This window comes from Sebastes umbrosus, chromosome 1 (assembly GCF_015220745.1).
Source record: "Sebastes umbrosus isolate fSebUmb1 chromosome 1, fSebUmb1.pri, whole genome shotgun sequence".
In the NCBI taxonomy this organism is placed as follows: Eukaryota; Metazoa; Chordata; class Actinopteri; order Perciformes; family Sebastidae; genus Sebastes; species Sebastes umbrosus.
The window spans coordinates 20,027,861-20,050,352 of record NC_051269.1 but is presented as its reverse complement, the minus strand read 5'-3'; the positions used below and the strand labels follow the sequence as shown (position 1 = coordinate 20,050,352).

The 22,492-nt window shown below is 38.4% G+C and overlaps 1 long non-coding RNA gene across 1 annotated transcript; it reads right to left on the bottom strand.

Moving 5' to 3' along the window:
- Positions 1-10,773: 10,773 nt before the first annotated feature.
- On the bottom strand, positions 10,774-22,142 carry LOC119498566. Its single transcript, XR_005209133.1, has 4 exons — positions 22,080-22,142; positions 13,591-13,713; positions 13,292-13,451; positions 10,774-11,237 (listed from the first exon to the last, which is right to left on the bottom strand). It is a non-coding gene; the product is annotated as an uncharacterized LOC119498566 (long non-coding RNA).
- Positions 22,143-22,492: the final 350 nt, after the last annotated feature.

Below are 22,492 nucleotides of genomic sequence, written 5' to 3'. Positions count from 1 at the left end.
CCCCTTATTTTCAATCTACCTAAGAAAGCCATCCATCCTCTGAATGCCCTAGGTCTATAGTTTGTGGTTCTAAAGTTTCATGAGGCTGTGATTATTCTAGAGGTCACAACAGGTCAGCTCTGAAACCCATTATTTACTTGCACCACGCCACGACGGCTTTTCGCTGTGTCAAGCAAAGCCCAACTTCAGGTGCTATAGCTGTGATGTGTGCTGAACCCAGCGGCGAGTGCAACTCAAACATGAGCTCAAACTGCACTGTGTTGCGAGCATAGATTGCTCTCTTCCGCTGGGAAACTACATTCGGTGTAGCTCTATTGTCATCCGGGTGGAAACTGTAGGGATTGTACACGCTGTACAGTGCCAGAAACAGGTTACGATAACCTAAAGGAAAAAAAAGTGTGAAAATTTGCCATAAATCAGGAGAAATACGGGAGAATTGTGACCCCAAGAAAAAAACGGGAGAGAGCAATAAAAAACAGGAGTTTCCCGGGATAAATCGGGAGGGTTGGCAAGTATGAACATCATGGCTTGGCTTTAAATGACTACGAAATTGAAACAAAACAAAACAAAGCTATTTGGTTAGGTTTAGTAAAAAAAACATCATGATTAAAATATGTGAACATCAACTTTCAGTTTCAGACAGGTCATGAATAGCTGTCTCCTGGGCAAAAGTCTGGTGTTTGTTTGAGCCATCCATCACCCCGACTACCTCTTTACAAGGACTTTCATTAGAAACGTGTTTGCGATACGTCAAAAACATGGTATGTATGGGAATGTGATTTTTAGGAGGCAGGGCTGGTTAGGGGGATGTTCGGCGTCTTTTTTTGATTTGTGACAATATCATTTTATTTCAGTAAAATATGTAGTCAACACACTTTTTGGCGGCTTTCTCTCCTGTGTAATGCACATTCAACATGCATCGACCTCATTTTAAATATTTGCCCCTCATTATGGTGCTTGCAGTACTATATAGCAGTTGCATCAATATTCATACCCTCAAAGTCAACAGCTAAGAGGTTGAGTCACTTTAAAGTTCATGTGAGGGGACGGAGAGCATCATAATTTATATCGTCTGTGACACCTTCCAATGAAATTATTATTTCTCGGGCTACAGGAAATGCAAAGATGAGGAGAACTGCACAATGCAGAGCCTCAAACAACCAATACAAATATATGCTAAAGCTAATTATATTAGCATTTATAATAGTGAGACAAAAAAGAAGCTGAATTCATAATACAAAGATAAAGAGTATATGGCCACCTTCATGACCAGAGTCGAAAGTACAACACAAATTTCCTCCTTTCATGATTTAGTACTGAAGCATCAACCCAACCATCTGGACGGATAAATTAAAGATATCCAATCTGCATCTATTACTGCGTTATGACGGCTTTATAGTTTTTTATTTATTTTCTGTTCTCTTTTCAGTGCTTGGGAGAAATCTCAAGCTGACACCGAGAGAGCAAGCGGAGGTCAGTTGCCATGCACCAGTTATGTAGGTGGCTAAATGTATTTGTTTACATGCTCTAGAAGCCTTCACTGATGAAAGACATACTGTACATCAAAACCAAAACAATTTCCATTTTTCATGTAAAAGAAATAGAGGACAAAGAAAAGTATCTCTGCACAACAAGGTTATTGGATAATGGGATCAGTATAAATTGGTCGAGATTTAGAGTAAAACAAAAATCAAAGACGCCAGTGGTGTTTAATTCAGAATTCACAAAATGTCTGTGATTGGCACATTTGGTCATGCTCTTTTGAGGTGCTGATTAGCAATCATAATTTTGTTCCACTATAAATTGGTATTGATCTATTTCCAGGAATGCAAAAGCAAACATAATTGATCTTCTTTCAAAACTTTGAAATAAACACATTCCTTCTGTCCATGGCATAGAATCCAGAAGCCTTGTTTCCAATCACTGAGCAGGTCTTGGCAAGCTGTTTCCCTGTTGCAGTTTCTTCCTTTCATCCTGGTGTGCTTTACAAAGGCTTTCTAATTAACACAAAACCTTGATGTTGGTCAGAATCCATACACTGAATAAAAATTACATAATAACAACAGACAACATTGTGTTTTGGGCTCAGTTGCAGATGGGTTTCCAACGGCCTTGATCTGCAGGCTTATTCAATACAGCGTTTAGGTTAAAAGTTCTCTATACGACATTCAGAGCAGTAATTTAGCAGCAAACAACTACTTGCCATGTTAAGATATAGAGGGGTAATGTCTATGAGCAGAGAAAGAAGTCGCTCAGTTGTCATATGAAACTAGAAAAACCTAAGGAATCCATTGGTACCAACCATGTCATGCCAGCTTGTCGGGAGGGAGGCTTAATAACACTCCAAAGTTAGGCAACATTTTGGCGAAGATAAACTGGCATGGCCATTTTCAAAGGGGTCACTTGACCTCTGACCTCAAGATATGTGAATGAAAATGGGTTCTATGGGTACCCACAAGTCTCCCCTTTACAGCCATGCTAACATTATGATAATCACATGCAGTTTGAGTTAAAAAACATGCCGTTTTTTGAATGCAGTATTAATGTGTTATTTTCGCCAATTCTAAAATGGTATATTTGAATATTTCTGCATACAGGGGTCCCTAAACAGTCTTGGAATTTCATACATTGGGTATGACTGTAAAGCTGAGACTCTTGTGGATCCAATGAGTCCAGTATTCATGTGTGATGATGTTAATCCCCATAGAGCCATTTCATTGTATTGAGTCCATTTTTGGAAATTTGACCTCACTGTATAAAAACACCTGTTCTGAACCTTTAGGATGATCACAGCCTCATGAAACTTTACAACCACAGACTAGAGACCTAAGGCATTCAGATGATGGATATTTTTCCTAGGTAGATTGACAATTAGGGGTTCCTGAGCAGTTTCCAGAACAGAAGTGCTCGCCATCATATCGCCAAAAAATTTAATTCTTGCAGAAATATCAAAATATCAAAAGTTTTTAATACCAAATCACAACATGACTTTTTCTATGGTGTTCCTCACAGTCTTGGTGTCTAAATGTGGTATTTTGGATGGATTATTGATAATTTTTATCAATCCTTGAGCGGTAGAAAATTGTTACATTTTGCACCAAATCTGTGTAACAAATGGTATAAACCCAAAAATTGCTGAGACATTAGTGAGCATAGGAATGGCCATCATATACTTACAGTTTAAGATAATATTCTAAAGCCTCATACATTATTAAAATGTATTTTAATTCAGTCATTCATCCATTTTTATTTATGATTTATGACTATAATAACTTGACACACAGTGCAGAGCTTCATATCAAATTAATCTTCAGGTTTCCAGCTTTGAGATGATGTACATCACTTCTATGTGACATCTACTGTTGATCTGCTATCTCCCAATAAACACCCCTTGTACTCCCCTAAAAAAGGCAACAGCGGATCCAGTGTGGATCTCAGAGGGTTAAAGAAAATTTATTTAAAACACAAGAACTGAAACCCCCACAGTTTATAGACTACACACTATGAGACAGTGCCACACTTCAGTGAGCATCTTTCAATAAACCTAATGAAACCCTGGTGGAAAATAATGACTCTTTAACTCAGCAAATTTGTACCATAATGACTGGGTCAAGGCTAAAGCTGGTCTCTGTTTAAATGTAGCCATTATAGGCTTGTAGCTAAACAAGCACCAAAACACAGCTGTTATACTGCGGTGTCTAAATACTTCATGTAAATATCCAAATGCATACTAGTGTTGCCTAGGGACAATGTGTTATCTTTGAAATCCTACAAAGCAAACACATTCTCCAGCTGTGCAGCAAAGCTTAACAAAGCATAACAAAGCATAACCAAAAATGACAATACTTTAATCAAATAATCTCAACAACTAATTTGTTTATTTTAAACACTCACAAACCTTTTGATTCAGTCAAGAACTTGTGCCAAATAATAGCACCTTTGCCTTCTACAAATTATGTTCATATAGGGCAAGTTGCAGTACCAATACAGATGATGTCCATACAGTATAGTGCAGCAAAAAGCAAGCCGGTGAAGGTCAGAGTGATGGATGGGATGGTAGCTTTACAGTAAGCTGAACTCTTAATCCTTAATGCTTTATGTACCACATTAAGACACTGAAGGAATATCCAATGTGGCTTCACGCAACAATTTATACTGAACTTAATATAAAAAAAAAAATGGAAGGAGATCTGGTTGTCAGAGAAGAATCAATTGACTGGTAGACAGTTTGGGAAGACTTCCTCAAAGTCCAAATTGTGATCTGTGTTCCCAAGAGAGTCTTGGCACTTACGACACACTGTAAGGTGCGGTGCTGTCCGACCGTCTACACATTCTGGAACAACACAGTCTCAGGGCAGTTTGTGAAATAGTCCCGAAATGTAATCCTTTTGATTCGGGTACATAGACACTTTTGTTTTTGTGATGCTCAGCATGACTTTCAACAACGTATTTTTTGTGCGTTTTCCTACAAATGTCCAACAAGACGTGACGCACGTGTCAATTTCCACTCCAGTCAATAAAGCTACTTAGTTAGGTTCAGGAAAAGATCGACTTGGTTAGGCTTAAACAACAAACTGCTTAGTTAGGTTTAGGAAAAGATCGCAGTTTGGGTTAAAATAACACCGGAAGGGCTGTAATTTAAGTACGGAAGTTACATGACAAATTAATCAACTTTGACTTGTGGTTTCACACTCGACACAAACACCGGTCTCCTAGGTGAAAGTCCTGTGTTTTTTGACCCACCCATCCACCCGCACCTCCTCCGTACATGGCGTTCGCCACTCTTTTTACTTCCTTGTTCACAATTATGTGGTTGACGAATTGATTTTGTAGTGACCATCACGAAAACAATGTGAAGTTTGTGTTTATGTACAAATCAATACATTCATTTTTGTGACTATTTCACGAACTGCTGTGCGACTGGGCTGTCTGGAAAGATGTAACAGGTTTGATTCATATGTTCTCTAATTCAAAATAAAAAGTTGTCATTATAAAACCCCAAACAAAAAAATATATAATGTATTCCAGGCGGTGTTGTTTGCAGCAGAAATGGTTAAATATCTGTATTGTCACATGATGCTCTCGTCTTGAGGATGCTGTCCGCCAGGTACTGCAGGAGTGAGCAGCAACAGCCTGTTAACAGCAGCAGTGACATGAATGATCAGCACAGTGAGAGTGTGAGCTGTCAGGTTATAGAGATCATATCATCTCCTGTCTTGTCTACAATGTCTCCACCATCTTAATACAGCTGTAACACTACTGAATTGATGGATTGATCGTTACATGAGTTAAATTACTTGTAATGTACAAAAGGTGCAGCAGGCTACTAATGATTTTCCATATTTAAGGATGTCAGCTTTCAAGGGCAGTTTGTTAAACCTGCAGCCTTCTAAAAAACATTCAACAAACACACAGTCAATTATTTTTCGAGGGAAACATTTTCTTCCAGATTAGGCTTGTTTTTGACGTATCACAAAAACGTTTCTAATCAAAGTCCACGTAGGGAGGAGTTCGGGGTGGATGGTTGGGTCAAACAAACACCGGACATGGGTCACCCAGGAGACTGCTGTTCGTATCCCGCCTGAAGTCAACATTGAGTTATTTTAATGCCTGCATGGTACACTACACTACACTACACTACACGAGAATCAAGCCTATTTTGTGTCGAACCCAGAGGACAGCCGATGATGCAGTCATATGGGAAAGAAACGATAGCCAATTGAGAACCAAGCTGACTGAAGCGGAAGGACAACCACCGCCATTATGGCGGCCGCGGCTAATTCAAAACGCAAATCATAAAGTAGCAGTAAGGAGGACCAACTTTACTTAATTTGTGGCAACAACACAAGTGTTTATTTAACGTGTCTCTATGACTTCGTCTTTCCATCCTTTGTGAATTTTCAGTACAAAGTACTGCAAAAACTATCAGTGTCAATTCTTCCTGCCCATCGTCCGTTTGTTTACACGAAAGTCACGTTTTATTGCGAGATTTCCTTTTTTTTTAGTCGGGACTCTTGTTCATGAATGGAATCTGTTAGTGTGTGGTGTGCTGTTGCTCAACACACACTATCGGAACAAAACATTTCAAAATGAGTTAAGGATTTAAAAATCTTTTAGTGTGGACCAGCCTTAAGTTACATAGGCCTATGTAACAAAGTTTTAGTTGTATATGGGAACATACTTTTTTGGACACAGGATCGTATACAGAGATGACAATATAAATTCATATCTAACAAGAGACTCCTGTTGTTTTCCAATAACAATCCTGCATATCACTCGATGGGAGCATAAACGAATCAGTCAATGTTGAGTGGTTGAGCAAGGCTAAGGCCAATGTTTGACCTTGGATCTGACTGAGTAGCAAGCTGTGCAAGTAGCTGCTACAACCTGCAGTCAGCAGGGAATTAAGTCGCTCCTCATAGTGTGTTTTGGACTCATTCATAGCTCTAGGTTAACCCACGTTCACTTCTCACTGTTTCACACCTCTCTCGGATTACACTTTAATCAGTATTAACACATTTGCAGCCACAGTGACAGTAAAAAAAAAGGAAGTGAGGGGACTATTACTTATTAAATGGCTCCTCTGCATTTTAAACATTTGCTTGTGTTAACAGCCATTGAGAGGAATAGTGTGGCCTTAATTCACAAAACTACACACCTCCAGTAGCAGTGTTTAGTTTGTAATTTTAATTTAGAAGAATTTAGTTTATTTGAGAAGGTGAGGCAATCACAGACACACACTACAGTCACAAACTTGGAGGTCCGTCATTTTAACATAACAACCCATAACACGAGTTTGCCTGCATTGCAAATTAGTGATAGCCCAGGAAACAGCCAATTAAAACCAACAAATGCTACTTGCTGTATTTATTGACTCTCCACACCTGTGTGCAGTTTCAATGAACCAGACCCTTTCTATGTCAGGAAGGCAAAGAGAGCCCAAAGTCTCCACTGTAGAACAATCCATCTGAAGAGAATACAAGGAAGAGGGAGAATACATGGAGGGTGGCGTCATTAAAATCTGCAGTAGGGTTAACAGGAGGCTGAGACCTGATAAACTGCAGGATTTTCACACTTTAACATAATATGAATTACACTAAAATATGTTTGTTGTTTGTAACGTAACGATTAAAAATCTGGCGGAGGCTTAAGTTATTTAAAAATAAATAGTAACCGTATTATAAAAAGCTAGATAAAAGAAATACATGGAAATGCAAATTTTGCAGTCTTAATTAAAAATCTAATTAAAAAAACAATTTAATTTAACATGTTGTGTGTTTTATTGTTGTTTTAATGGCTAATTTAACATCTGGCCAAGGGACAACAGTTCAAATTTAGCCTTTTGGCTCACTTGGGCACATTAACAGTGTTGATCAGTGTATATAGTCCTAAAAAAAATCAACAACAACTCATACAGCAAATCTCATTTTTCGTTTTTCAAGCTTTGGGTATGTTGTGCTGCATCCAATTTGACTGTTATCAGCTCATTAAATGTGAAGCTATAAAACGATAAGCCTCATAGATGTGGGTCAGTAAGGGCCTGCTATCCTCAACTTATTCTCATATAACAGTTCATATATCTCACAAAAAAGTTATTCCTCCTTTTTCAATTGTTTTCTTAGTAATGTCCTGCAACGTGTCAATTTCCACTCGTTACATGCATAAACTTCCGTCTGCACAGGAAACAACTTCCTTAGACTTTGTTAGACTTAGGCAACAGAACTACTTATTTGGGCTTAGAAAAGATCGCAGTTTGGATTAAAACAAGTTCTGAAGTGGTTAAGCATGTAAATCAAGTGACAAATGTTGACTTCTGGTTTCAAATGGGACACAAAAGTCTGGTATATTTAGACCCACCCATCCACACCAACTTCCTCCTTACACGGTATTTGCTGCTCTTTATATTTCCTGGTTCACAATTACGTGAATTACACACAAATTGATTTTGTGGGATATATACAATTTACACTACATTACTTTTCCTAAGTATAGCTATGAACAGTGTATGAGAACAGTCTGTACACCTACTACATTGTAAAAGTGAAAGCCAAACTTAAAAGCAACATGTTGCAACACTGTAAAACTGAATTAAACTTTACGTGCCAAAACTTACATCCTTTCCTTAATTAAAATTGCATGTATTATGTATTATTTTTAACAGATAATTGAATTATATTCAATAAGTGTGACCCTGACATGTTATTTTTCTTGGGTTGGTTCTCAGATCTGACTAAATTTTAATGACATTTTTGTCATATATCTCAAAGACTTCGAATGAGTTAATTAAAATGTAATGTGAAAACAGGAAATTTGACAATTTGACTTTTCTTGTCAATTTAACACACTGTGACCACAACATCTTCATGTTTTCTAAGGATTCATATTCTAAAGGATTCTGTTTGTTGTCTATGTTAGAAATATCTGACAGACAGTTGCATGAGAGATGGCAGCTCAGACTTTCTTTATTTCAGTAAACCACTGACAAGAACAAATGGCTCGGGTTTAACCTTCGCTGACAGATGCATCAAACATGAAGGACAGTCTGCTGTGGGAGAGCTTCATCGACTCATTGATTTCCTTCTGCGTTTAACCGTTTCATTTGTAGCCCCACCAGGATGGGCTTGCGTGGGAGCTCTTTCTGTTCGGTCTCCTTCATTGCTTTCAGTTGTTAGAGTGAACTGAGCCCATATCAGCTCAGTCAGGACACTAGACCTGTGTAATTACTGCCCAGGGCTAGTTTATCCCACTGTACCATCACTTGAGTGATTGGAGCCGCAGGGGGGATCACCAATGTAACAGGTCATTACTCATAAAGGTCTGGACTGGCAATATAGAGTCAAACCTCTACAGAGTGGAAAAAAGCTCTTGCTTCAATAAAAGAACATGGATTGCTTATCTGAGATGGTGGCAAGCCCATGGATCATTCCGCCGTAGATCGCTTCAAGTAGCTTTAACTCGTCCGCAGGTGGAAGGAATTCTTTGTCTGTGACCACAAAAACCCAGCGTGGCTGACAGGCACTAAAAATAGTGCTGCATAATTTATATGGCTTGTTAAAGGTTGATGAGCTGTCAGACAAAAAAATCTCTGAACACAGTCTGTATTTTTCATTAAAATGAGCATATATAATCATACATGTCAGGAGGCATTCACTGTTGAATTCATACCATTAATAGGTCCATTCCACCAACATATCAGTTCTGTTGGTAATTCGGAGGTTGCTCAAGGTGGCTTGTGACCAAATCAAGAGCTAATGAAATGAGGAAATCCATCTGGAAATGGATAGATTACCCAGGATGCTGGCAGAAATTCCATTAACATCTGGCAAAGGCATGTTGCACCCACATGTCGCAGCCAAAGACATTTGGCACAAAGTTTAACTGCTCCATGAGTAAGAAAAAGTGACACATTATGTTTTTTTTTGTTTGTTGTTTTTGTTCTTTTAACTTGGGGGTTGAGGGGGATTTTGATTGGATGTCTCTTTGTAAACAAAAAGAATGCCAATATTTGCTGAACCAAACTTGTTTGTTTGATAGGACGCAGAGTGTATCCAGGGTGATTCCCTTGCTTTGTTGTTTCAACATGAAGTCAAACAGGTAACACTTACCTGCATTGCTATTCATAAATCAATACACCAATCAATAGCATTTGCAGAGACATTCAAGTTCTTCTTGAAAATGCTCAGCTTCTCTTGAGATTAAACATACTCACTGCAGTTCTTTCTCTTCTTTGAAGGTGTAGAGGTAGCAAATTCTTACATATGCGTCATGGCACTTTCAACGATGCATAACCAACATATCTGGGTGCCATCCCATTTATTACATGTGACCTTTAGTCAGGACTCACAAGTATCATGGACTTAAATGTATTCATGCCACATAAATTATCTCTAAAAATTAACATGGCAGTGGCTGAATTCATAGATCAAATCTGTCCTTAGCTCTAAATTGCCCATAGGTGTGAATGTGAGCGTGAATCAGTGGAGGCTGGTCCAAAGAGGCAGAGGAGGTTGATCCTACTCTATTATTGAGAGGAACGAGGGAGACCAGAATGTAAAAAAAATAGTAATTGGTTTAAATGAACCATGACCAAATCTCGTTATCGTTTATAAATTATTTTTGGTCTTTTTTTTGGAAAAATAAAACATTATTGAAATTCTGATTAAAATGCTTCAACAGCGACACAGGCAGGGTAGGCAAGAAAGAAGTGGTGGGGGCAAGAGAGGATTGGCAGGTGCTGTCCTCCCAATCTGTGATTGGCCAAAACACATAAAATGACGCTCGTCCTCCCTTGGCTCGTTACCAATCAACAACAGAAGAAACAAGGAACATCACGTTGGTCCAAAGATGATGTCCAAATATCATCTTTAATCTCTACCACTGTATTGTATGTGATAAACTGGCAGTAAAGCATCATACAGTAGCATATTGGGAAACACATAACAAAACAAATTCTAAAGGACCCATGCAGCATTACATTGCACATACCGGGATCCAGTGGAAGGTTTTGGCACTGGGGCCGAGGCTGCCTGGGGCACGCGGCAGGGGCAGCGGCAGGGGCAAGGGCAGGAGTCGGACCCCGCTGGGGTGTGGATGGAGAGAGCTCTGCTCTGGGCTCCAACATGCTGCTGCACTCTGCTTACCCGGGACACGATCCCGGTGTGGGTAACGGACTGCTGTACGGGCAGCTGTTACAGACAGGCTTCTAGTGACACATTACATTCAAGGTTAATTCCCATCCTGAGGCTGCAGTGATTGGTTTTAAGAAATCTCATAAGCCATTGTTTAATACATGTTTAATTTTACATCAGAAAGTAGAGATAAGTAGCCTAGGCAACTAGTTTAGTAATAATATGAATAATCATTTTATAGCACTTGTCAAACTTAGGGCCCAAAGTGCTTTCAAGATTAAAAAGATTTACAGAATAAAAATGTTAAAATCTAAATCCCATGTAAGCCCCCCTCATATGACATACAAACATTAGGAACACAAGAGCACATATATCAAGCAGCCCTGAGCCCATACAAAAAAATGGAGGTATACAAGTGCAAAATAAGACAAATAACTAAATAAAATGACATGACACCGTGGTTTGGTTTTCCTCCTGTCCTCCCCAATTTTTGGAGTCACCAGCCGCCACTGGCTCTGTCTGTCTCTGTGTCAGCCCTGTGATTGACTAGCGACCTGTCCAGGGTGTACCTCGCCTCTTGCCCAATGTCAACTCCAGCCCCCTGCGACCCTGTAAAGGATAAGTGGTTACAGACAATGGATGGATGGATGGATAGATGGAATCGGTCCTTAACTACGGCCTGTGCTTTGCTTGTATTAAGCCAATAAAATCATTACAAAACACCTAAAAAATGATAGAAATAGAAAATATATTTTGGGCTACAGATAACTGGAGGATCCACACTTTTAAATCTGGGTCTCTCTTTTTTATCTCCGATTTAGAATTTTGAGAAAACTGCCTAAAACATTATCATGAAATTCTATTATAATCTGAAGGTTATCGTGGAACGCTTTAACTGGATATTTCCTCAAATGTCAGTTCATAATCTCTTCAGTGAGCCATGTTGATTGTTTCAAACATCTTTCAAAAATTATTCATTGCAACATTTTTTATATTTCTCTAAAAAAATAGGTATTCTCAGTTTTTAATACACTGCTACAGTGATTTATGTGGTGATGTATTGTATTTTTCTCTGGGCTTGCAAGAATAATAAGGTTCTCAAATGTAGCTGTTAATATGGTTTGCTTGGTTAAGGCAATGCAATCCTCTCCCACACAAATCATTTATAATTACAATTCTCTACAAATTTAAAAACATCATGTACACACATAGGCCTGCATGATCAAACAATTCAATACATAACATATTTAAATAATATAGCATCTAATGGAAAAAGACAGAGGAGGCATGCAATAACCACATCAAATTATGAGCTACCCTGTTAAAATATTTGCATTGTCTTGTTTCATAAATTAATTGCATCATCTGTCACATTTTATCAAGACAGGAAGTCACACAGCCCATCAGCCATCTAGGTTACACACTGAACCTCCATCTGGATGATGATGAAAATGCTTGCAAGTATTACAAGTTTAAATCAGTTGCAAGATGCTCATTTGCAAAATGTCATAACCCTTTCAGACATTTCATGAAATGTGCACAATGGCGCCAAAGGCAAAACAGAACATGAGAAAGAGATAAAACAATAGCATTTAGAAAATTGATTTGTCATCCTGATTGTCCGTACTATGATTTTACATTGGTCTATTCTGTACACACTACATCTATTGCACCCCAGACGTACAGCAGTTTGCAAAATAGTCACACAATGTAATGTATTGATTTGTGTACATAGATATGAATGTCACATTTTTTTCACGACGTTTTTTATCTATCTATTTATCTATTTTACTGTTGAATAACTGGTGGTGGAATTATTTGGACAGGTGTTGTAACTTCAAGACATTGACACCAGGTGGTCTGATAATGGCCAAGCTGGTGTCCTATACATTATATAGCATTTATGTTTTAACTTTTATGTCACCTGTAACTCTCAAATATAGCTCTTCTTCTAAAGTCATCAGCGCTGCACAGGTGCATTTTATTACTGTCTGTTTCAGGACTGACTGGATTGCTTCAGGTAATTAGCAACGTGGATGTAAAAACAGCACTAATGTCCTCCAAATACTTTTGACATAAGACATTTTAAAAAAGCTTGATGACAATTTCCCACCAAGAATGAACACTGTAGTGGTGCAAAACAGTCCTGATGCTAATAATTTTAATGGCACCCACAAGAAATGTGCTTTACATGGAGATAAACCAGCTGGAAGACAACTGGGAGAAAAAGACAACATAAACAATTGTTAAACATGAATGCCAGAGATGTGCTTTTTGTAGCATTAGGTTGTTGGTTCATTTTGTTGTCTGGTTTTATTTTGAAACACTAACCTCTCCTGTAATTTCAGTTTGTGCCGCCCTGTGTCTTCCCCACCCCCTCTGATTATACTCACCTGCCCCTGATTTTGCCATTAGCCCTCCCCCTTTATATACTCCCTTGCTTTCACTGTTCCCCTGACAGATTATCGTTGTTCATCCTCGTGTGTTTATCGCTTTCCCGCAACTCCTAGTGTTTAGTCATTTTGGTATATTGACCTCTTGCTTCGCCTCCCGGTTTGTGGATCTCCACCTGCCCATTGTCTGATACTGTTTGCCTGTTAAACTGATCTTCCGTGTATGACCTACCTGCTTTGAGTAAAGACTTTGCCTTTTTTTAAACTTACCTGGTGTTCTCTGCTTCTGAGTATCCGCTCCCCATCTGCATTGTCACACTTTTTAAGGCAGGGGGGCTGAGATCATCAGTTAGGCCCAGATCAGACAGACAGAGTGCTTTTTGCAGGTTGAAAACGCGAGGTGCACCTGACTGCCCTTTTTTGTTGAAGCCTAGAATTAAAAAAAAAAGATCAGCTAGCTGCTTCTTTTTATATTGTGGTGAGGCAACCACAGAATGAGAGCTAAGAACCATGAACCATGTGATACCTAATAGTTAATAGTACAGTTTAAATGAATGAAAACAACTTACCCAAACCTCAAGTACCACACTAATTTGCCTCCAAGCCTGCTGCTCTCTGCTCAGATCATGGTATACGGTCGGTGAAGCTATATAGCTCCGATACCCAGTAACAGACCCCACAGAAAGCCTACCCTGATTGGACAGGGGGAAAAAACTAGTGCTGTCAAATACGATACGGTATGAAAACTACACAACCTAAGGAATCCATTGGTTCCAACCATGTCATACTAGCTTGTTGTGAAGGAGGGTAAATAATGCTTCAAAGTTAGGCAACATTTTGGCAAAGAAAAACAGTCATGGCCATTTTCAAAGAGGTCCCTTGACCTCTGACCTCAAGATATGTGAATGAAAATGGGTTCTATGGGTACCCACGAGTCTCCCCTTTACAGACATGCCCACTGTATGGTAATCACACGCAGTTAAGGGCAAGTCATAGTCAAGTCAGCGCAGTGACACACTAACAGCTGTTGTTGCCTGTTGGGCTTGAGTTTGCTATGTTATGATGTGTATGTTTATGCTAAATGCAGTACCTGTGAGGGTTTCTGGACAATATTAGTCATTGTTTTGTGTTGTTAATTGATTTCCAATAATAAATATATACATATGTTTGCATAAAGCAATCATATTTGCCCACTCCCATGTTGATAAGAGTAGTAAATACTTGACAAATCTCACTTTAAGGTACATTTTGAACATAGTTAATCGGGATTAACTATGGACAATCATTTAATCGATTCACAGCCCTAGAAAAACGCAAATGATGTTGGCCGCTTTTCTGCTTTGAGACAAAGTTATATATCGTATATATATATATATATATATATATATAGTTAAAATCAAGTTGCGGACCACAAATTAGCCTAGTTACCATAGTTTCTTCAGTCTGATGAAAAGCTTTGTGACAAAAATGCTGATGAATCAGATCAATTCTTCAATCAATTTCTTCGGTAGAAAATTGTCGAAAGAAAAGTGTTCACAGCAGGGTCTGTGGATTACACTGACTTACTTGGACATTGTCTCTGGAAAGACACACTGCTGCTAATTTTTCAATAGCTTGAGCATCACCAAACAAAATCCATTCACTTCCATTTTACTGGGGAGGTATTTAATAAGCTGGGCAAATAAAAACACAAATATGTGCATGATGTCCCAGTTGGTTAGTGATTTTCTTTCTTCTTTTTTGTCATTAAAACCAACGTTTCAAAATTCACAACTATATATTATACTATAGACATATCTACAGTATGTCAACTTGACATACAGCCCTGATTAGTTTTTGGCCAGGCAGACAATGACTTTTTTGAAATTTTCTCTGCAGGCCCAAAAATGAAAACTACCAGAACATACAGAAAATGAAAATAATGTCACATTCACATGAATGATAATGGCACATTTGAAACACACTCCATGCTGTCACGTCGCCATACGCCATGCCCTGACTCTTTTTGCCTTACCCTGTCAAACCAATGAAACACTTTAGGAAAGTGGACTGGGCACTCTCCTTCAAAATAGGAAAACAGACCGCTGACTGCCACTAATGTTCAAATGTGTCACGAACAGAAACACTCGCCCGGCTTCCTGTAGCTATCCCATCTGTGTGCAAGTCCTGGTCCTCCACTGAACGTACAATTTTATAGCTGTGCACCCGTTAGCTCGACACCTTATAAATAACACATATAAAGACATCAATTCAAGGGTCGAGTTACTCCAAATATTAGCAGGGTTGCCATTAAATGTCACTACAACCATGGCAACCATTTCCTCACTGAAGCGTACTTATCCACAAATAGCACCAACAGTGATACTATTACAGCATTGGAACAACTGCATCATTCACACTGGCACTTCAGCTTACTCATAGTGAAATATTACAAAGTAAAATACAAGACCAACACCAGTACACAAAGGGAAAGCATAGATCAAACCTAAAACACCCATATTAAACTTAATACTCATGTCATGGCTACAATCTGGGATTGTTTAATATTTAGTTGTAATCATGAACAATGTTGAAAGCTAGAAACCAGGGAGCATAATTTCATGAAATGTCACCAAGAGAGTATTCCATAATGATGGTACTTTGTGGACTCATAAAAAGCCTCTGAGCATTCATGTACAAGTAATCATCAGTTCATTAACTTTAGTTTACATTTAAGAACCAGAAATTGTTCCCATATCTCTTTTAAATTGCCATGTAAGCTGCCATTGTGTCTATAAAGTTAGTTCCCCTTTCACTGTCAATAGATCACCTTCAGGTGTTCTTTCATGAATACATCACAAGTTTTTGCTCAGGCTTTATCCTTTATATAAAACAGGACTGTATTGAACTGTTATAAACCATAGAATAGTAAGTTTCATTTGCATCCAAATCATTTAAGTGCAAACAAGCAATAATACCATGAGTGTACAATTTATTGTTTTCACGGCCAAATCATTAGGTTATCTAACAGAAAGCTGAAAGATCTGACGAATAACTGATAACTGAACTGTGCATGCATTTCATATTAAAACGTGCCTTTAACAATATAATGTATCTTATAATTGAATCTAGCACTTTTATTTTATAATGGCCGAGCTGCACACTTAAATAAATCTCGACTTGTAAATCTCTGAGTGGTTTCTTTTATCAAACATACTCTGCAACTAGGTCTGTCAATGTTAACACGATAATAGTGCTCTAATGCAAATTTGTTTAAACGCCACTAATTTCTTTAATGCATTAATGCAATCGATCTTTTGGAGGTTGTAGCGGGTTCAGATACTGCTATCATATGAAATTAGACAGCCTAAGGAATCCATTGTTACCAACATGTCATGCTAGCTTGTCGCAAAGGAGGCTAAATAACGCTCTAAACTTACTTTAAGTTTTGGCGAGGAAAAACTATCATTGCCATTTTCAAAGAGGTCCTTTGACCTCTGACCTCAAGATATGTGAATGAAAATGGGTTATATGGGTACCCTAGAGTCTCCCCTTTACAGACATGACCACTTTACAATAATCACATGCAGTTATGGGCAAGTCATAATCAAGTCAGCACACTGACACACTGACAGCTGTTGTTGCCTGTTGGGCTTGAGTATGCCATGTTATGATTTGAGCATATTTTTATGCTAAATGCAGTACCTGTGAGGGTTTCTGGACAATATTTGTCATTGTTTTGTGTTGTTAATTGATTTCCAATAATATATATACATTTGCATAAAGCAAGCATATTTGTCCACTCCCATGTTAATAAGAGTAAATACTTGACAAATCTCCCTTAAGGCGCATTTTGAACAGACAAAAAATGTGTAATATACTTACAGTTAATTGTGATTAACTATGGACAATCATGCAATTAATTGTGATTAAATATTTTAACTGATTGACAGCCCTATCTGCAACACTTTCCTCATGAAATGATGAATCTTTGGAAATATTTCACTGTCAATGATGTCTATTTCCCAGCTAACAATAACAATAGAGAGAGGAAATATGAGGATCTGCTGTATCATTCATTGTAGTGTGCATAAAGGAATGCACACCCAGACAGACAAACACCAATTCCTCACATATTCCGGTTTTCCACAAATGTGCAAAGGGAATAAAAATTTGATTTAACTGATTAATAAAATCATAACAATATTATTGGTCTATGAGATTTTTGAGATGTTGATTATTGGTTTGTATGTTCAGTCATTTTTTTTTAGCATTTTTTCTCCTTTTAATTGAGCAACATGTAGTTCAAACTCCATTAATCATGTTAAGGTATCAAGTTATAGATGGTTAAAGTTAGTGTAAGGATTTATGGTTTTTGGTCTGCTATGCTTGCAGCCTGGGAGAACAAGCTACCAAAAAACACTTCAATCCAGGTCAACAATCACCTCTTACATAACACCTTTCTTTTTGAATGGGTCATTTTCTAACCAATTTTGGTTTTGGAGAGCTGTAACAGTTTTTCTTGGACTTGGTTTTGTATTGTAGGTTTTGCCAGTGCACCCACTCAGAGGAGGGTAAGACAAAAGGGAGTGCGTTTAAAGGGAGAGAGTTTTTGATTGTTTTAAAGAAAAATCACAAGCTTATCCCAGTATTGTTTGTTCAGTATATGCACAATAATGCCAGAGACATGCAAAACTTTTTTTGCTGACCATGCCGTGATTTGATCAGATAAGCAGTAGCCAACACACAATAAAGAAAGAAAGCGATGTAGCGTTTAGTAAAGGCCAATCTGATTCCAATTTGTCAACAAGAACTAATAAACATGTCACTCGCGCTGTTTGAGACATGGCTTGGTTCTACTAATGACAGTTGCTACCGATTTAGCCTCAGCCGGCTCTGTAATTAACCGGTTGATTTTCAGGTGCTCTCTAGCAGCATCTCTGCAAAGACTGGGGCTATCTCGACATGTGAGAGTGTAATGAAGGCGTGTCTCTTCAGTCGGCCTGAGCAGTAAAAGTGTTTGTCGTGCACAAATTATCATCTAGTTCTGCAGTCATTAACCGCTCTTAATATGCACGTGTCTTGTTTATGATTCTCACTGCAATTAACTCTAATTTAAAGGGTTTGGTGTGTGAGTAGTGAGTCACTGGGAACAGCAGTAGGGGAGATGATAAAGGTTGCAGAGTGTGAGGCCATGTTTTGAGTTACGATAGGTTAAGGAGGCTGTAATAACGTTATTGAAAATTTACAAGTCAAACACTTCTAATTATCTATGAGGATGTCCTAAATTTATATGAGCAAAACATTATAGCACTTTGGATTTGAAATAGCTCTCACACAGTGTTTATTCCAAGCTTGTGCTGAACGTTTGAAAAGGACTATGGATTCATGAGAATGTTAAGGATGGGCAACAAACAGTGAAATGTCCTTTATTAATCTCTGAAGAGTTCATTTCAGGATAACACAATATCCTCCTGTAGGATGGATGCACCTCCTTCTCTAAGTACACAGGGCGGCGCTGTTCAAACTGGTGCGACTCAGTTCCATCTAGCAAAGCGCTGATGCCATGTTGTCCCACTTTCATGGATGGCCTTAATCTCTGCCCTTAGCTGAGGCAGATTAATCCAGACAGTGCTGACATTATCTCCTGTTCTACACTGTGACACTGGACACAGGAGGAACTCCCCACATCCTCACTTCTCTAAGCTCAAACATCACCTCTGTTGCCACTGGATCCCGATCTGGGGCCAAAGAATTACTACGAGTGTTGGTCACAACTGTACTGCTCTAAGCTGTATTTATACATGGCCCAAGTATATAAATCATGAGTGGCAGAATATGTATGAATATGTTTCTAGAGTGTATTTGATTTAAGATACAATAAACTATTCATTATAAGGATTGTGTTTGTGGGGGGATCAATACTTTTGCACGTCATCATGTCCCTTTAGAGTAAGGACACTGCAATTACTCATGTACAGTAAACTACATAAATGTGTCAGACAATAATAAATGGAATTTACTGTAGAGCCTGATTTATCCAGTGGTGAAAGACATACTCAGCTGTTTTACTTATGTAAGAGTAGCAATACCACAGTGTACAAATACTAGTAAAAGTCCAAATTGTACTTAAACCTGCAGTAGGCAGAATATTTTTGGCATCATTGCCTCACCTTTCAGCATATTGTAATACAAGTGTTCTGAGAGAAACCTAAACTTTTGCACGTCCTCATGGTTCTGTTTTCAGGCTTTAAAAAAATCTAGCCCGTGACAGGAGACTTTGGCCAATCACAGGTCATTTCAGAGAGAGAGCGTTCCTATTGGCTGTTCATTCAACAGAGGCAGCTGTCAATCACTCGCAAACTCCGATCAAATGGTCAAACTAGGCAGCGCTGATCAAATATGAATCAATATTCTGTTACTTTAATGCCTATTTCTCACCTCAAATGTTTTCAGAATCATCTTATAGTGTACTGTTTAGCTGTAAAATGAGAAAGTTTGTTCCGGCTGGTGGGTGGTGCTTGGTATTTCCTCAACTAATCTCAACATGGCTGCTAGGTCACACAAAGTTTCTCATTTTACAGCTAAATAGTACACTACAAGATGTTTTAGTACAAAGGTATTAGCAAAAAAGTACTCATTATGCAGAATGGCCCCTTTCAGGCACTGTGGTCGTGTGTTTATTTATGTAAAGGTTGTAATACCACAGTGTAGAAATACAAGTAAAAGTCAAAATTTTAAGTAAAAGTACAAAAGTAAAAAGTAGGCCTTCTCATTATGCAGAATGGCCCCTTTCAGAATATTTATATTGCTGGATCATAATTACTTATGCATTACTGGTTAAATCACTTATATGTTGTAGCTGTTAAAAGTGGAGTGAATTTTAGTTACTTTATGTACTGCTAGGTAGTTTGTGAATTTCCCCCCAGGATCAATAAAGTCTTGTCTAGCAGAAAACGGGTGTATGAGTGTAAATACTCAAGTGAAGTACCTGAAATTAGTACTTAGGTACAGTCCTTGACTAAATGTACTGTGACTTTCCAGCACTAGGTTTATGTTTTTCTTCTTTCTCCTCAGTGCCTTGACCTGTATAATGAGCATTCAAGCCACAAAGTGCATGTCAAGGTGACTGATTAAAGGCATTGGGTGGTAAATATTTACCACCTTGTGCGACTTACACTAGTGGTGCTGTGGCTAAAAACAATGGACGTCGGGGTCCTGCGGATGCACTCTGACAAACATTTTCCATTAATTATCTTTATAATTTATAAGCCACGAGCTGTTTGATGTACCGTGACAGATTATCATAATAATGATGGAGCACAGTGAATGGCGACCCACTGGAAAACACGTTTTATTATAAGAGGGAAGCTTCTTCCTCTTTATGTAGCAATAACCTCAAAACAGGCATCATTTCCCATCATTGCAGAACTAAAGAAGCATCACACTAATATGCAAATGGTTAAGCAGTGATACAGTGTTGTGTTCAAGGCTTTGAACTGTGCTCAGATGAAAAAGTGATGAAATGATAAATCTTTTTATTCCTGGCAGCTACCCGATCAGTTTCTGACTATGAATAAGCCACTGATAGGCACAAAACTAGTCAAACCCATTAATTAAACATTACTTAAAGTTACTACAATGACTTTTTATGAAACAGTCTCAATTTAATACTGATGCCTCTATATGACCGACATAAGCAAACAAGACCATCAGCAAGAAAATTGACTATTTTTCAGTTTGGTAGTGAGTAGGAAGCAGGAGGCTTTTATTTTTGACATTATATTTTGTGGTTATGGCTGATACTGAGACAGGATCAGCAAAGAGAAAAAGAAAAGTATTGACTGAATAACAAAACAAGGGTAAAAGGGACAGTGATAGAGCACGGGTGAAAACATGAGTCAACATTGGTTGGTCATTGAACAGATGGCCAGAATCGCGGGACCCTTAACCACTCTTGATGAGCAGGTTGGCACTTTGTATGGCAACCTCTGCCATCAGTGTATGGCTGAACGAGTTAATGTTGGAGACTGTACGAACTGGACCTAGTCACCGTGACGTCACCCATTGGTTTGTGGACTGCTGCTTTGGAGCCTTGAGATTGACATTTTGGCCGTCGCCATCTTGGTTTTTTAGAATCAGAAGTGACACGAGAGGGTGGAGATAAGTACAACCGAACGGTGAACAAGACAATTATAATTAACTTTCATGAACGAAAAACACTGTGAAAGGGGTAAAGTTCTAAAACGAAAACACAGACAACACCCAGACCGGAGAACTCCGTGGTAGCGACCTGTCAATCACAACGTAGCCACGCTCTAAAGCATACCCTGCTTTATGGTCTATTTGACTCTAAATTGGACCATAATTTACTAAATGAACATCATGCTGTATTGAAGAAGACTTGAAACTAGCGATTGAGAACATAAACTCATGTTTAAAATGTTTACTGAGGTAATAAATCAAGTGAGAAGTAGGCTCATTTTCTCATAGACTTCTATACAATCAGACTTCTTCTTGCAACCAGCGTAGTTACCTCCTGCTGGCTATTAGATAAAATACAAGTTTAAAGCACTTCAACATTGGCTTCACTTTAGAAAACCAGAAGTTGCCGCTTGGTAGTAAAGCACTTTGAATGGTCGGTAGACTAGAAAAGCACTATATAAATGCAATCCATTTACTGCAGAGACATGTTAATTACACTATATTTGTAAAGCTAATAGAGATGCAATTTAATGCAATGACAGGGTGTGACATTCATTGCAAGGGGACAATGCAAGACATTGAATGCACAGTGGGCCATGCATACCAGTTTAAATGAACCAATTGTCATGTGGATAGACACATATTTTTGAGACTGGAATACTTCTTCTTGTGTCGTGGTGTGGGGTGAATTTAACATGAAACCCAAACGCAGAGTAACAGGCAGGAAAGTATTTGAAATAAAAGCGAGCTTTAATAAAACTAAGCTGAATATTCAAACAACAACCAAAATGCAGGGAGGGGAACAAAGTACAAAAGAACAAATAGAAACAAACAACAAAAACCAAACAGAGGACCAAAACCAAAAATCACTAACCAGGGAAACACAAGGATCAGAGCAGGAGGTAACAGGAAACATCGAGGACAAGGTAGACGGGGCTGGAGAGACAAACGAACCGACAAAGACAGAGGGTAACACACAGGCTTAAATACAAGACATGATTACACACAGGTGAAACAAATCAGGGCGGGGCAGACAATCAACAAAAGGCGGGAAATCAAACAAAGGAGGGAAGTAAAACCAGACAAGACACAGGAGGAGTGAATTACAAAATAAAACAGGAAACAGGAATAAGAATATAAAAGAAACCAAAACACAAACCAAAATCACATAAACATAACTAATAACCAAGACTGGCACAGCCAGAACATGACATCTTGACCATTTCCATTTGCATCACTGTTACTCTATCGCAGGATTTTGTGGCTAACAGGATCATATCAACTAAA